The sequence below is a fragment of the Perna viridis genome, chromosome 13 (genome assembly GCF_037379345.1).
Source record: "Perna viridis isolate PV_CMFRI_1.1 ecotype Kerala chromosome 13, ASM3737934v1, whole genome shotgun sequence".
NCBI lineage: Eukaryota > Metazoa > Mollusca > Bivalvia > Mytilida > Mytilidae > Perna > Perna viridis.
The window spans coordinates 8,957,160-8,969,432 of record NC_142457.1 but is presented as its reverse complement, the minus strand read 5'-3'; the positions used below and the strand labels follow the sequence as shown (position 1 = coordinate 8,969,432).

The 12,273-nt window shown below is 30.9% G+C and overlaps 1 protein-coding gene across 2 annotated transcripts in view; it reads right to left on the bottom strand.

Annotated features, from left to right (window-relative positions):
• Positions 1–11,941, bottom strand: part of LOC148599470 (innexin unc-9-like) — a 91,574-nt gene extending 79,633 nt beyond the window's left edge. The window contains exons 1-4 of one of the 2 annotated variants that reach the window (XR_015918276.1): positions 11,860–11,941; positions 5,734–5,785; positions 5,092–5,221; positions 2,944–3,801 (exon numbers count right to left, since the gene is read on the bottom strand). The gene's annotated coding sequence lies outside the window, so the exon portion shown is untranslated. Of the gene's footprint in view, positions 1–2,943; positions 3,802–5,091; positions 5,222–5,733; positions 5,786–11,859 lie in introns of those variants that run through there. The other variant, XM_088559758.1, reaches the window with a different exon arrangement.
• Between the last annotated feature and the right edge of the window lie 332 nt (positions 11,942–12,273).

Below are 12,273 nucleotides of genomic sequence, written 5' to 3'. Positions count from 1 at the left end.
TGACAGCTTTGACTTTTGTGATAAATGGTTAAACGAAAAACATGTCGTTCATTTTTAACAAATGCAATTCGCGGTAAGATTAACAGAGTTATCATGTTTTCTTGTTGCTTTTTTGTTTCTTCTTAAACACTTTTCTTTCAAAATTTTTGAATCCCGTTCATTGTAATTAAGGCAAAACCCTGGCCAAATTAAAAACATCTATCAAAGTTATTTGCATTCATCCTTCCAAAGAAAATTAAACCAAGTCCTGAAGAAGGTACATGTTAATTTAAGGTCCATGGCAAATCAATAAAATGAGCTAGGACTATAATAAATTAAAAGGTAAACATCTTTCGGAACTATTTGTTTTCTAGGAGTAAACATAATGGAAAGTTGTTCATATATTTTTGGCAGGATAATTGCATAATTACCTACTTAGATGTCAGAATAGTATGCAGATATGCGCAGCATTAATCCTAACCGATGTATCCTAACAAGTTGTGATTTCTAATTAAATTCTTGTGTAAGGACATGTTGTCATTAACGATCATTTTGAATTGTAGTGAAAATCGATAGCAGTCTCCTTTTTAAAAGTTCATTTCGTCAGATTATCCCTTGTTCATTCTTGTATATTATCTATCAGTATATTCTGTGTAACAAGCGTGAACCAAAGTTGGAGTAAGTAGATTTTTAGAGGTTTGTGTTCTTGAACTATACCTGAAAAAGCACTGGAAATGCCATCATTTTACACTTTACATGAAACAAGTAAAAACTTATCTCATAGAACGAGTAATCACGGTTATAGCGGCAATCAAAAGAATATAATCTGACAAGGGCCAGACATGGAAAACAGACATACACAACAAAGAACATAAAGTAACTAAAATCATACATACAAAGTAACAAAAGCAAATGAGCAACTCGGACACTAAACACTGGGAGCATGGACCAGGTGCACCGGTAGGGTAAGCGTCCTCTTCTTTTCTAGAAACACCCGCCGAGTGAGTTGCTCAAAAAAAGTCAAGTCCTGTTGTAGACAAAACTATGACCCGTTGAATAAATCAGTTTTCATGGTGCAGATGGATACACCATAACGATCCAAAAACATCATTGGACGGAAACATACATTTGTGTTACTTTATGTTATCTATTAAATTCATTTTGTGTGTGTAAGAAAATAAGGAAGGAATAAACAAAGGATGATAATAAATCTTCTGCTTGCTTTTTAGACATACTCGTACATCACTGTATATGTCCATGGTTTCTCATGCCAGATCTATTAAAAGACTAAGGCGTGTTTGATGTGGATTAAGAAAGACTATCTATAAGAAATGCGGCCGTTGTAATACATGAAACAGCTGGCAGTTAATATCGGTCAGGACATCAAGTCATTGTGACGGTTGTTGTCAATTCAAAAAAGTAGCAACATCCAATGAAACATCGGTATTTCATGTATATGACACCGAATGATACATGTATACTGTAGTTAATGAAGGCTTCCTACATGTACAGAACGAATCCAAATGCTAACATAGCTTGTACAAAACTAAGATATATTGTGCTTTGTGACAAAAAAACGGCCTTTTTAACACTTTATGTATTGCCCTGTATAAGAAAAAGCTGTCCATATAGTAAAGGTAAATCATCATGCTAATTCATCAAGTTTTTCAACATTATATTTTGAATGCACAATATTTGTTAGTAGTTTATTTTTGAACGTCAGATCAGTAAAGTCAAAAATGGACAAATGTATACTTTAAACTTCCTTAATCGTAAATAACTACTTAAGGGGCATCACCGCGTAATCGTACAATACGTTATGAACACCAGAAATATTAGCAATCCAAGTTAGCAACCTTGTTATGATACACCTCCATTTGCCTGATTATTTCATTGAATAATATTGTGCTCTTTTAACTGATAAGAGAGAACTACGTGATGGTACCAGTATAATCTATAATACTAAACAGTTATACGAGAGAAAACAAGTTAGCTAAACTTTGAGGAACTGAACCTTATAAACTTTATTCACAATAATTGAAAGAACTTATAATAAGTACCGATTGCAATTATAAGGTCTCATAATTCAGATCTGAAATTATAAATTATTTGTTATAATTGCACACACCAGAGTGTATAGTAACATAAATAATAAAAAAAAAAAAAAAACAAAAAAAAAAACAAAAAAAAAACAAACAAAAAAACCCCCAAAAAACAAAAAACAAAAAAAACATAACTTTGATTTAAGGTTTGTTGCGGTTCCTCAGCCTATCTCTGTGGATATGAACGACGTATTTGTTTTGACTGCGGGGAGTACTTGTTATTGCCAAACACATATTTCCACGAGGAAAATAATTGTGTGCACACCAAAGCCCAAACTATATTTCAAGTATGCTCAAAGAGTAGCATGCAGGCTAGACAAAATGGTCCATATTGTACATTGTTGAGCATCTCAATGACAATGTAGAGTGATTCTGATGAAAATCCTTTGTAGAACCAAGCACATAATTACATATTCTACCCTGATGTCTCCTCAATTGAAACATCGATTAAATTAGATTAAATTGACGCTAACATCACAAATAAATTTTCCCTGTCAAAGATGAGTAATCAAAATTAACATTTTTTTAAAATTGAGTCTTATGTTTCACATATATTACATGTTTTTCGTATATATAAAAACGCTAAGCTTACTCACTCTCTTAGTCATTACGTAATACCACCAACGCCAAATTAGCTTTTATCTCAAAAGATAGGTGTAAGTAACACTTTTTGCATACGACTAGACTAGTTTAGTAGGCAATATAGATTAAGAATACAAGTTATTAAGATTAAATTACAATAAATTCAAGGTAAAAAGATAATATAAGCATTTAGTAAAATTGTATTTGGATAAATCTGGGGTTTTCGCAATTTCCAAATGTCGATTTGCAAGTGTCAAAAACACATTTAGAAAACTAAGTCTTAAGTAGTTTTGATTTTAATAATTACAACAGTTTTCACAGATAGAATATTACATTTGCTCTTTCGGGTCTTTTTAAAGATTGTTTTTTTTTTAAATTAAAAGGATATCCATGCAAAGACCAGGTAGTGGGTTGCACATGAAAAATTTTGTCTTCCGAAAACTTTCATCCATTTGAAATCATAAATACATCCTTTCTCAAAGTTGAATGTTGCTTTGTCATTAACTTAAAGTGTTTAAGAGAAAATACAAATACATAGAAAGCATTTGAATTCATTGACAAGGGAGATGACTCTTTATATTTGTGCCAGATTTGATGACTGTGGTAGGGAACGATGAAATTATCTTTAGAGCCATCCATTACCCCTTTAAATTTTTTTTATTATTGGCCATTCTTATGATATAAAAATTACATTGTAACAAAACAAAATTACCTTGTGCCAACCATATCATAGGATCTGCATGATTTTTACGTGGATATCATCTTAATTACTTAACAGTATTACTGGGTTTGAGCTAATAAAGATACAATTGCTGTAAGTGAAAGAAAATGACTAGAAATGTATATATTAAGAAGAATTAATATGGGGAATATTTGCGGATAACATAATACATATAATATAATATAAATATGCTACTGAGATCGATAATTTTCATCGACAAATTTATAAATGCATTTAATTAGTTGTCTATTTAGGCATGCCTTAATGCTGTAAAGTAAAAATTAAAATACGCTAATACACAGGAAATAATATTTCAAGTTTAATGTTCAGTTACTCCTGTTTCTATAGTCTTTAGATCTTGCAATGCACCAGAAAGATCCCATGTCTCTCATTAGTCAATCTCCCATGTAACAGTATCTAAAGTTGTTAGTTATATAATACTACAGACACACTGAAGGTAGATACATTCACAGATAAATGAAAGCAGTACATCATCTGTTTGATAAGGTGGTTGCATTTTTGTCTGTTTCTCATTACTTCTGATTACATTTATTTTGTAATATCAGTGTTTTATCTGAGCGATTTACGTAGGAATAAAAATACGAACAGGTTTTTACCCGACACATCAGAAAAAAATATCTATTTAGCATTTTACAGAATGTTCCCAACAAGAATTTCTTACAGACTGCTGAATAATCACCATCTCAAGTATTTGTAAGATTTTCTGTGTCACTGCACAGCAAATACAGAAATATTTAACACCAAGGTTTTGAAATATCAATACGTAACACTGACAATAGTGCTTAAACTGTTTTTGGAACTAGCTACATGTATTTAAAAAGTTAACAATACTTTTTTTTCAATTAGTTAAAACCACATGTAAAGTTTAAAATACGCCAAATCAATTGATTTAATTCATCATTATACAAATAGTCAAAATATCTATGTTTCAATTTTTATAATAGAGAAGACGACACGCACAAATAATGTGTGCTAAAATTATTTTATAACTAATTGTGACTATATCAACACGAGAATGGAATTGGTGAATATTTCAAAGCGACAACAATCTTAATGGGATGACAAATGACAACTAAAGGCCACCCATGGGTCTTGAAAGAACGACAAAGAGAACCTCACACAACAGGACAGGCTGCAGCTGGCCCCAAAATTAAATTATACACAGGTACAGCCAAATAATTGCCCCTATATACCCTAGCAACACAAAAGTAAACTAAAAGTGAAAACGAAGCAATAAATACAGAGACTAGAAATTCCTGACTTGGGACATAAAAATATACGGCGGTGATAAAGTACTTAGGCGTGATCACAGCACTTCCTCTTTTAAATCAAGCCACTGAGATAAATACATTACACCTTTAAACACAACAACCAATCAATTCAAGAAGGTTTTAGTCCCTTGTTTAAACAGAAATTAAGAAATACAGAAATTTTTTATATGTTTCACAAATGAACAAACTAAGGACTACTAGCAATTTACTGCATACTACCTCCAGACCAGTTTAAACCTACAAAACTTATGCCCTCATCTTATGTAATATCAATCCCAAATAATAGCAAGCTGGATAAGAAAGAATGTAAATAAAACATCAAACGAAACAGTGTTGTAATCTCAAAGTACTAAGTACTTACAAGTACTCATAATAAGATAATAAAAAATACCGAAAGTCACACTAAGGAACTCACCGCTGATTTGGTTGCTAAGTGAAAATGTTAAATTGCTACACAGTGATATGTATCCATCCTTTTCATCAGGCACTCAATCAGATACTTTCAGAATACAATATTTTATTATCTGTTGGCTATATTTGGTACCCTGTAATAGTATAATAAAAGTTTTCAGAGTACTCAGCAAAATATAAAACTCTCTTTTTATCAATTTGAAGCAGTTTATGAACTTTTATTTCATTGCTTATGTTTTAACAAATGATATAGACGTTTTTTTTTCACTTTTAAAGACCCATTTCTAATAAAAAAAAATCAATGATTTTAATACTCGTTTAAAGTAAATTGCAGCTAGCCTCGCCATGTAGAGTCACACAAAGACCCAACGTGGCATGTACAGAAGTAAATGAGCAACTCGATCTCTAAAACTTGGAGCATGGACCATGTGCATCGGCAGGGTAAGCGTCCTATGCTTAAAAAAAAAAAATAAAAAAAAATAAAAAAAAAAAATAAAAAAACCCCACAGTAATGGTAATGGTAATGGTATTATATAGACTGTTCTTGACTATTTAATCTGTTTGTTAATATTGTCATTTCTCTTCTTCAAGAAAAAAACAATCTTTTACTTGTCCCTAGGCGTGTCATGTACTCAAAATAACTTACGTTTATCTAAGAACTGGCTCCAGGTAATGTATAGTTCAAAGGTAAATTAAATCTAAACATGAAAGAACAAATGAATTTTTATATTAAATGAATTGTAATGCATATACATGAGTTACATACTTGTACTGAAATTTGACTTTTAATAATGACAGGGATCTACAATACAGAAGCGAAATTTGATTCTAGATGACGATACATTCAAATATGGAAACCAAATTCAAAGATCACAGTGATTAATAAAACTTGGAGTATCATCCAATCGAATAGGCGGTGTATCATGTTTATGTTTATTGAAAAAATATGCCTTATGATATACATGTGTAAAGCGTTTACGTCATGAATGTAACAATTAAACGAGGTCGCAACCCAAGTGTAATGACTTTTTTGGCAATTTGATATGAAACTAGAAATTCAAATAATGATGTTAAATCTTGATAATTTGTCGACAAAACATAAGCTGTTTAATGACTTTGTAAACATACAAACGCAGCAAATGTGGTTGAAATATATGACAGATTACTGACTTTTTGTTTCGTTTAGATACTACATTTTATACTCAGTGTAATAGAAGTTTTAAAACTGATGTTTAATATAAATGTTAAAACTTTAAATTCCATGTCAAACAATAAGTCATTTTAACATACATAAAGTATTAAAATTGTTCAAGCCATTATACAATGTTTAGTTAGAATATGATTTCATAACAATGTTTTAATATAGATTCAACAACATGTCTTGCAAATGTGCAAACACTATTATAATAATTCATGACCTTTTTTAGAGAGAGATGGTCAGTCCGGAAATAGGTTATTTATCAATGGACCGAAAAAAGGTTCAATTTATCTTTTGAAAGAACAACATATTCAATAAATATCAATTTTCATTTGTGTACTGGATAGTACATATTTAACCATCAAGAGATACACTTTAAAATATGAGGTGAAAATGCCAAAATATGTTCTTAATAACCGTGTTATTATACTGAAAAGATATAGAAATGAAGAATAATATAAACTTACATGAAAATCAACAAATGAAATCAACGTTTGTCCTAAAGCAAGTAATAAATCATTTAAATATAAAATCAAATTACTTACTTGCTTGTATATAATAATTCATAATTAACAATATACAGTCTTCCGCGACATTCCCACTTTCAAACATTTGTCTATAGGAACAATTATTAGTTTTAATTGCATTTACTTCAAATGATGTAGCGTTCTGCATGGGAACGTATGTTTTAATTACAAAAGCAGGGATAGTTTCGAAACATTTGTTCATAATGCATATTTCAAGTATTACAAAGAAGTTCGTTCTAAGTTATAACCACAACAGAACTAAATCATCTTGCTTCAGCAATATTTAAGGTGTCCAGATGCATATGCATTCAAGAAGTTAAAGTGCTTTTTACATTTTTTTTTGTATAAAAAAATTCGACAAGGCTTGTTTGAATATTACTCAGGGTTGAACATGGACAATTACTTATTAGTGCAAACTAAATGTAACTAGTACACAAAAACCATTTGTATTCGGGAACAGCCTTAACTTCGTTAGTGCACCGATCAATGTTTTAAACTAAAGTCGATTGCGCTATTTACATGGTTACATATGGATGTAACGATTCTATACGATGAACCATAATGCATTGACTATATCTATTAAACTTTTGAATTTGACTGACTTTGAATAAAAACATTTCACGTGAACATTCTAGCTCAATAAACCACTCATCCATTGTGTTGCAATACATATATAAAGTATGTTGGGACAGTTTTCAGACAATATGAAGGCATAACTAGTATTTACGAATCTTGATTTGAGTTACTACGTGTAACTGGTAAATATGTAGGTACACATTTATTACATAGTGTTATTTCTCAATGAAGAAGATAAACACACATGCTTCTATTACGAATAAAGTTATATGACAAAATATTCAAATATGGAAACCACTATTCGATGTATTATATCTAATATTTATTAAAATTTATAAATTAAGACTTTTATATTAATGCTTTTATAATTAAATGCACAGTTTATAATTTATTTCAATGTCGGTTTTATATATATTTAGATTAATGTTTGAAGCTTAACTTAATATTATTATCATGATTTTTATTGATATTATTTTTGTTTTTTATTCATTTATCATGCTGCGTCGCGTCTGTCACAGCTATTAAGTTGACACTGCACATGTTTCATTATTCAAGAACAACATGTGTATGAGAAAATTAAGTGAATAAATCAAACAGTTAGAAAAAGAAAATTATTTTGAACAAATTCCAATGGTTCAGTTTCATCCCAATAATTAATCTAAAATCATAAACTATGCAACAGGCAAACTAAAAGTTATCCATCTGAATAAAACCGTATTTATCAAGAAATTTGGCATATGAAATGTATCTATCTTCTCCCTAACTATAAATCACTTTTCGTAGGACATACTAGATTTGGACGACACGTGCAAGATTCTTGGTACACTTTGGCATTCTTCTCCGTAGCACTTCCTGAAATACTACGTAGCACTTCGCTAATTATAGGCTCCACTATACAGGAGATGAAAAAAATAAATCTCAAGGCATGAACACCATTAATTGCCAATGATTTCAAATGAATTGTACTAATTTGCACAAAAAGAGGGAATGAGGTAGTTCTTAATGTGGCAGAAGTAAAAAGTTTCAAAAAAACTAATTTTATTATCTGCACTGGAAATAGTCATCAAAGTCCATAAATGCTGAATCAGTAAGTCAAGATTCAATCTCAATACTCTGAAGGTATTTCCATCCTTACTAGTCAGTAAAACAAATAAATACAACATAACAAATGTTACAAGTACCGTCATATTGATTCTCCCATCTGACTAAACAAGACTTGACATAAGGCCAATGGTCATGTTAGTAAAATAAATGTCATGTCTATACTATGGGTCCCTTCAACGTAATACATCAAATTTCGACATAAAAAAAAACAAAAAACAAAAAAATGACCTTATACAAATGAAAACCCATTTGTCCGAACTCGGGGCCTTTTGTCACTACTGGCAACACCAGTATCACGGCATTTGATCGGCGATTTTTAGATATTCAACTTTTGTTATGTTGCAATCGACTTGTTTACGTTACGATGGCAGACATCTTTTTTTCCTGGAAGTAGCTGGTGGTAGACCCAATTTACGTCACAAAGGTCGACGGTGTTTCCGTGCATAGGGTGAACACTTTTACTCTTGTAAAACAGAGGCTCAACAGCTAATTTTGACAGCACATTGTTTGTTTACATACAGTTACGGAATATTTTAATACTATTATTCTAAGTAGCTACGTATGATACTACAAAGCGGAGAATAATAGCACGAAATACTGGAAATCGACATTGAATGGACAGCTCTGGTTATTTTGGCGCGAAATTTTCCGATCTTGGCGGAAGTTGATCTGATTGGTCTTCGAGATTTCTCGAAGAAAACCCGATCGAAATTGTTGGTCGATGCATTAATTTAATTTTTTTTCACTCACTGTGCAAAAGATTGAAACATGATTTTTATAATCTACATTTTTTATCAAAATGTGGGCAGGTGACCTAGGATATAAAATAAAATGCCTTAATTAATTATCGACAGACCAAATATCATCTGCATTGTCTATTCAAGCCTGTGTTTTTTATCATTCAAAGTCTAATTAATATCCATGAATATCAAAAGTCATGTGTTCTAATTGGACTCAATGCATTTGAGCAATATGTTAATTCCAAAATTAACAGTTACAAATTGAAAAAAGAAAAGAACTTCAAACCTACAACATCCAATTTCTGTAAAATGACGAAAGACAAATAGGGAAAGGTCACGACGTTCAATGTACACTTGAATGAAAGTATTCCTCATGGGTGATCGTCTGTTTTCATACTATTTCTCTACTATCTGTTTGATATTTGTTTACACTTCCGACTGCAAGTAAAGTAATGTTAATTGCTTCCTACAGTGAAGGTGTTTTGACTCGTCGTTATCTGATTATATTCATTTAGAGACGATGGATTATGCAGTGTGTTTTTACACTACCCATCTAACACGATGTCGCTTACCTTCATACAAAATGATATCTACAGTACCAGAGTTGGTTATGATGAGAATTTTTCTACCATGTCAAGGTGGGAAGAACAGGTAGATATGTAAGTTTAAGCTTATTGGGGGGAATATGAGATTCCAAGAAAGTATAAATGAATATGAAATAGGGAAGAAATGGTTACTTTGTATATTTGTTTTTTGTAGGAAAAAAAATCCAAACCAGGGGTTTGGATTCGTTATTACTATGAATCTCTTGAAGTGAAATGAACTTTAATACACACCAATAAAAATCAAAAGAAAATAGTATCCAAAATTAATAAATATATAATAATTAATTAAAACTGATTTCAATACTACACATGCATTGAAATATGTCCAATTGTAGTGAATAATGGTATTAATTAAGATAAATTTCTTAATTCAGTTCCATATCTGTTTAAATATATTTTGAACATGTAGACATACTGACTCCATTTAAAACGGAACAAAATTAAATTGTCATTCCTAAAATATGGTTTGGTTTTTAGTCAAGTTTGAGTAATATATATTAAAAATAAATTAATTGAAAATGAATGATGCATGTGGTCGACGCTTTTTATGTACAGTTATAAGATGACGTACGTGCATCTTTGTTTTACAGGCTATCTGGCATTAAAAGTTTCAGAAACAGGATTCTATCGTTTTGAAATTAAAATAAGATTCCAATCTGACAAGTACTAACGTAATCTCTCTAATCAACAACACAACTACTGTGTTGTAGCTGATCTTTCGAAAGATAACCACAAATTACTAATGTCATGTTGAACGCCCTTTCGTGTTATTGTTTATTACAATTCTTACTACTGTGAAACATGTTTAAACCGAACCCTGTGTAAAACGACAATCTGTGTAAACTGACAACCTGTACTAACCGACAATCTGTATAAGTCTGTAACCTTCATAAAACGAAAATTTGTGTAAACCGACAATCTGTACAAACCGACAATCTGCGTAAACAGACAATTTGTGTAAATCGACAACCTGCACAAACCGATGATCTGTGCAAACCGACAATCTGTGTAAACCAATAAACTGTGAAATTCGACGGTCTTTGTGAAAAAGACAACTGAAATCCCTTCCTATTTCAAATACTTTTTAAACCTGTGTTATACGCAAAGATGGCTTAACCGAAAAAATCTCATCTTTAAGTTCAAAAGGAATTCAATTTAGAAATGTCTTACTGTATAAGAATTATGCGACGTATATCCGTTTTTTTTTTACATTGGTTTAAATAATAGTAATTATATATAGCCGTATAGTCTCTAGCAACACATAATTATTTCCAAAGTAACCACGGTATACGGAATATATTTTGATGATATTTTTGAATTATCTTAAGTCAAATAATTATAAATATTTTTTTTTACCATTACATCGACTAATGATTTGAAATTATTTTTTCTCAAAATTGCTTTGTTCAAAGTCTTGCTATTTATCTGATCTTTTATCAAATATTTATATATACGTGATTGCTGTATTTCATTGGACATAAATTTTAACCATTGTGCTGTAGAACATACTTCCATCTCATTGTTTGAAGTAGTATTCAATTATTTAAATAAAAATAAATAAATTTGAACAGTATAAGATTATACTATGATAAGTAATATAAATCAGAAATAACGACTAATTAATGTCTATTACAATGCGCAAATTTTAAATTTCTCATTTCTAGTCTACAAGACGGGATTTCGGAACATTTCGGAATGCTTCCATTCGATCGTCTGTACCTTTTAGTGTTTTTGGATAATTTGATAATGAGCAACTCAAATTAACATGTTAGTGATTAGGTAGTGATACATTCTGGAGACAAAGACTTAGTACATATATCAGACAAGGACAAATATTCACAAAAATTAAGATGGTCCAATCTCGCTCGATCAACCATGATATCGATAAAAAATATGGCAAAACATATATGATTATATCTTTAACAGTATACAACAACGAAATCTTCCAACGAACATGCACATGCATACGCCGTCTATAAGTACTTAATACTTTAAACCTACGAAATCCTTATAAGGTCTTACCTTACAGCTGATTACATTAACAACGTTGTCAAACAGTTATATTCCTATCTGTTATATCCAAAATATAGAAACCATAAACCTTAAAAACAATTCGAATCGAAACGTTATAAATCGCGGTATGAATGATAGCAAATAATTACTATAATGTTTTTTCATGCGAATTTGATTGATAGGACAGCACGTGCTGATCGGTAAGATGTCTAATTAGAGAAACACATATCTACATCCAGCTAGATTCAGGGGATTCCCTCTATCGGAAGTGACGTTTATGATGTTTTGCCGCCAATTAACCAAACACGTGGTTGATAATTGACAGATTATCATGTAAGTATGCAGCTCGATGATAGTTATATCTATACAACCTGTAGAATATAATATATGCCCAACCAATATGTTTGGTATGAATTCTGATTT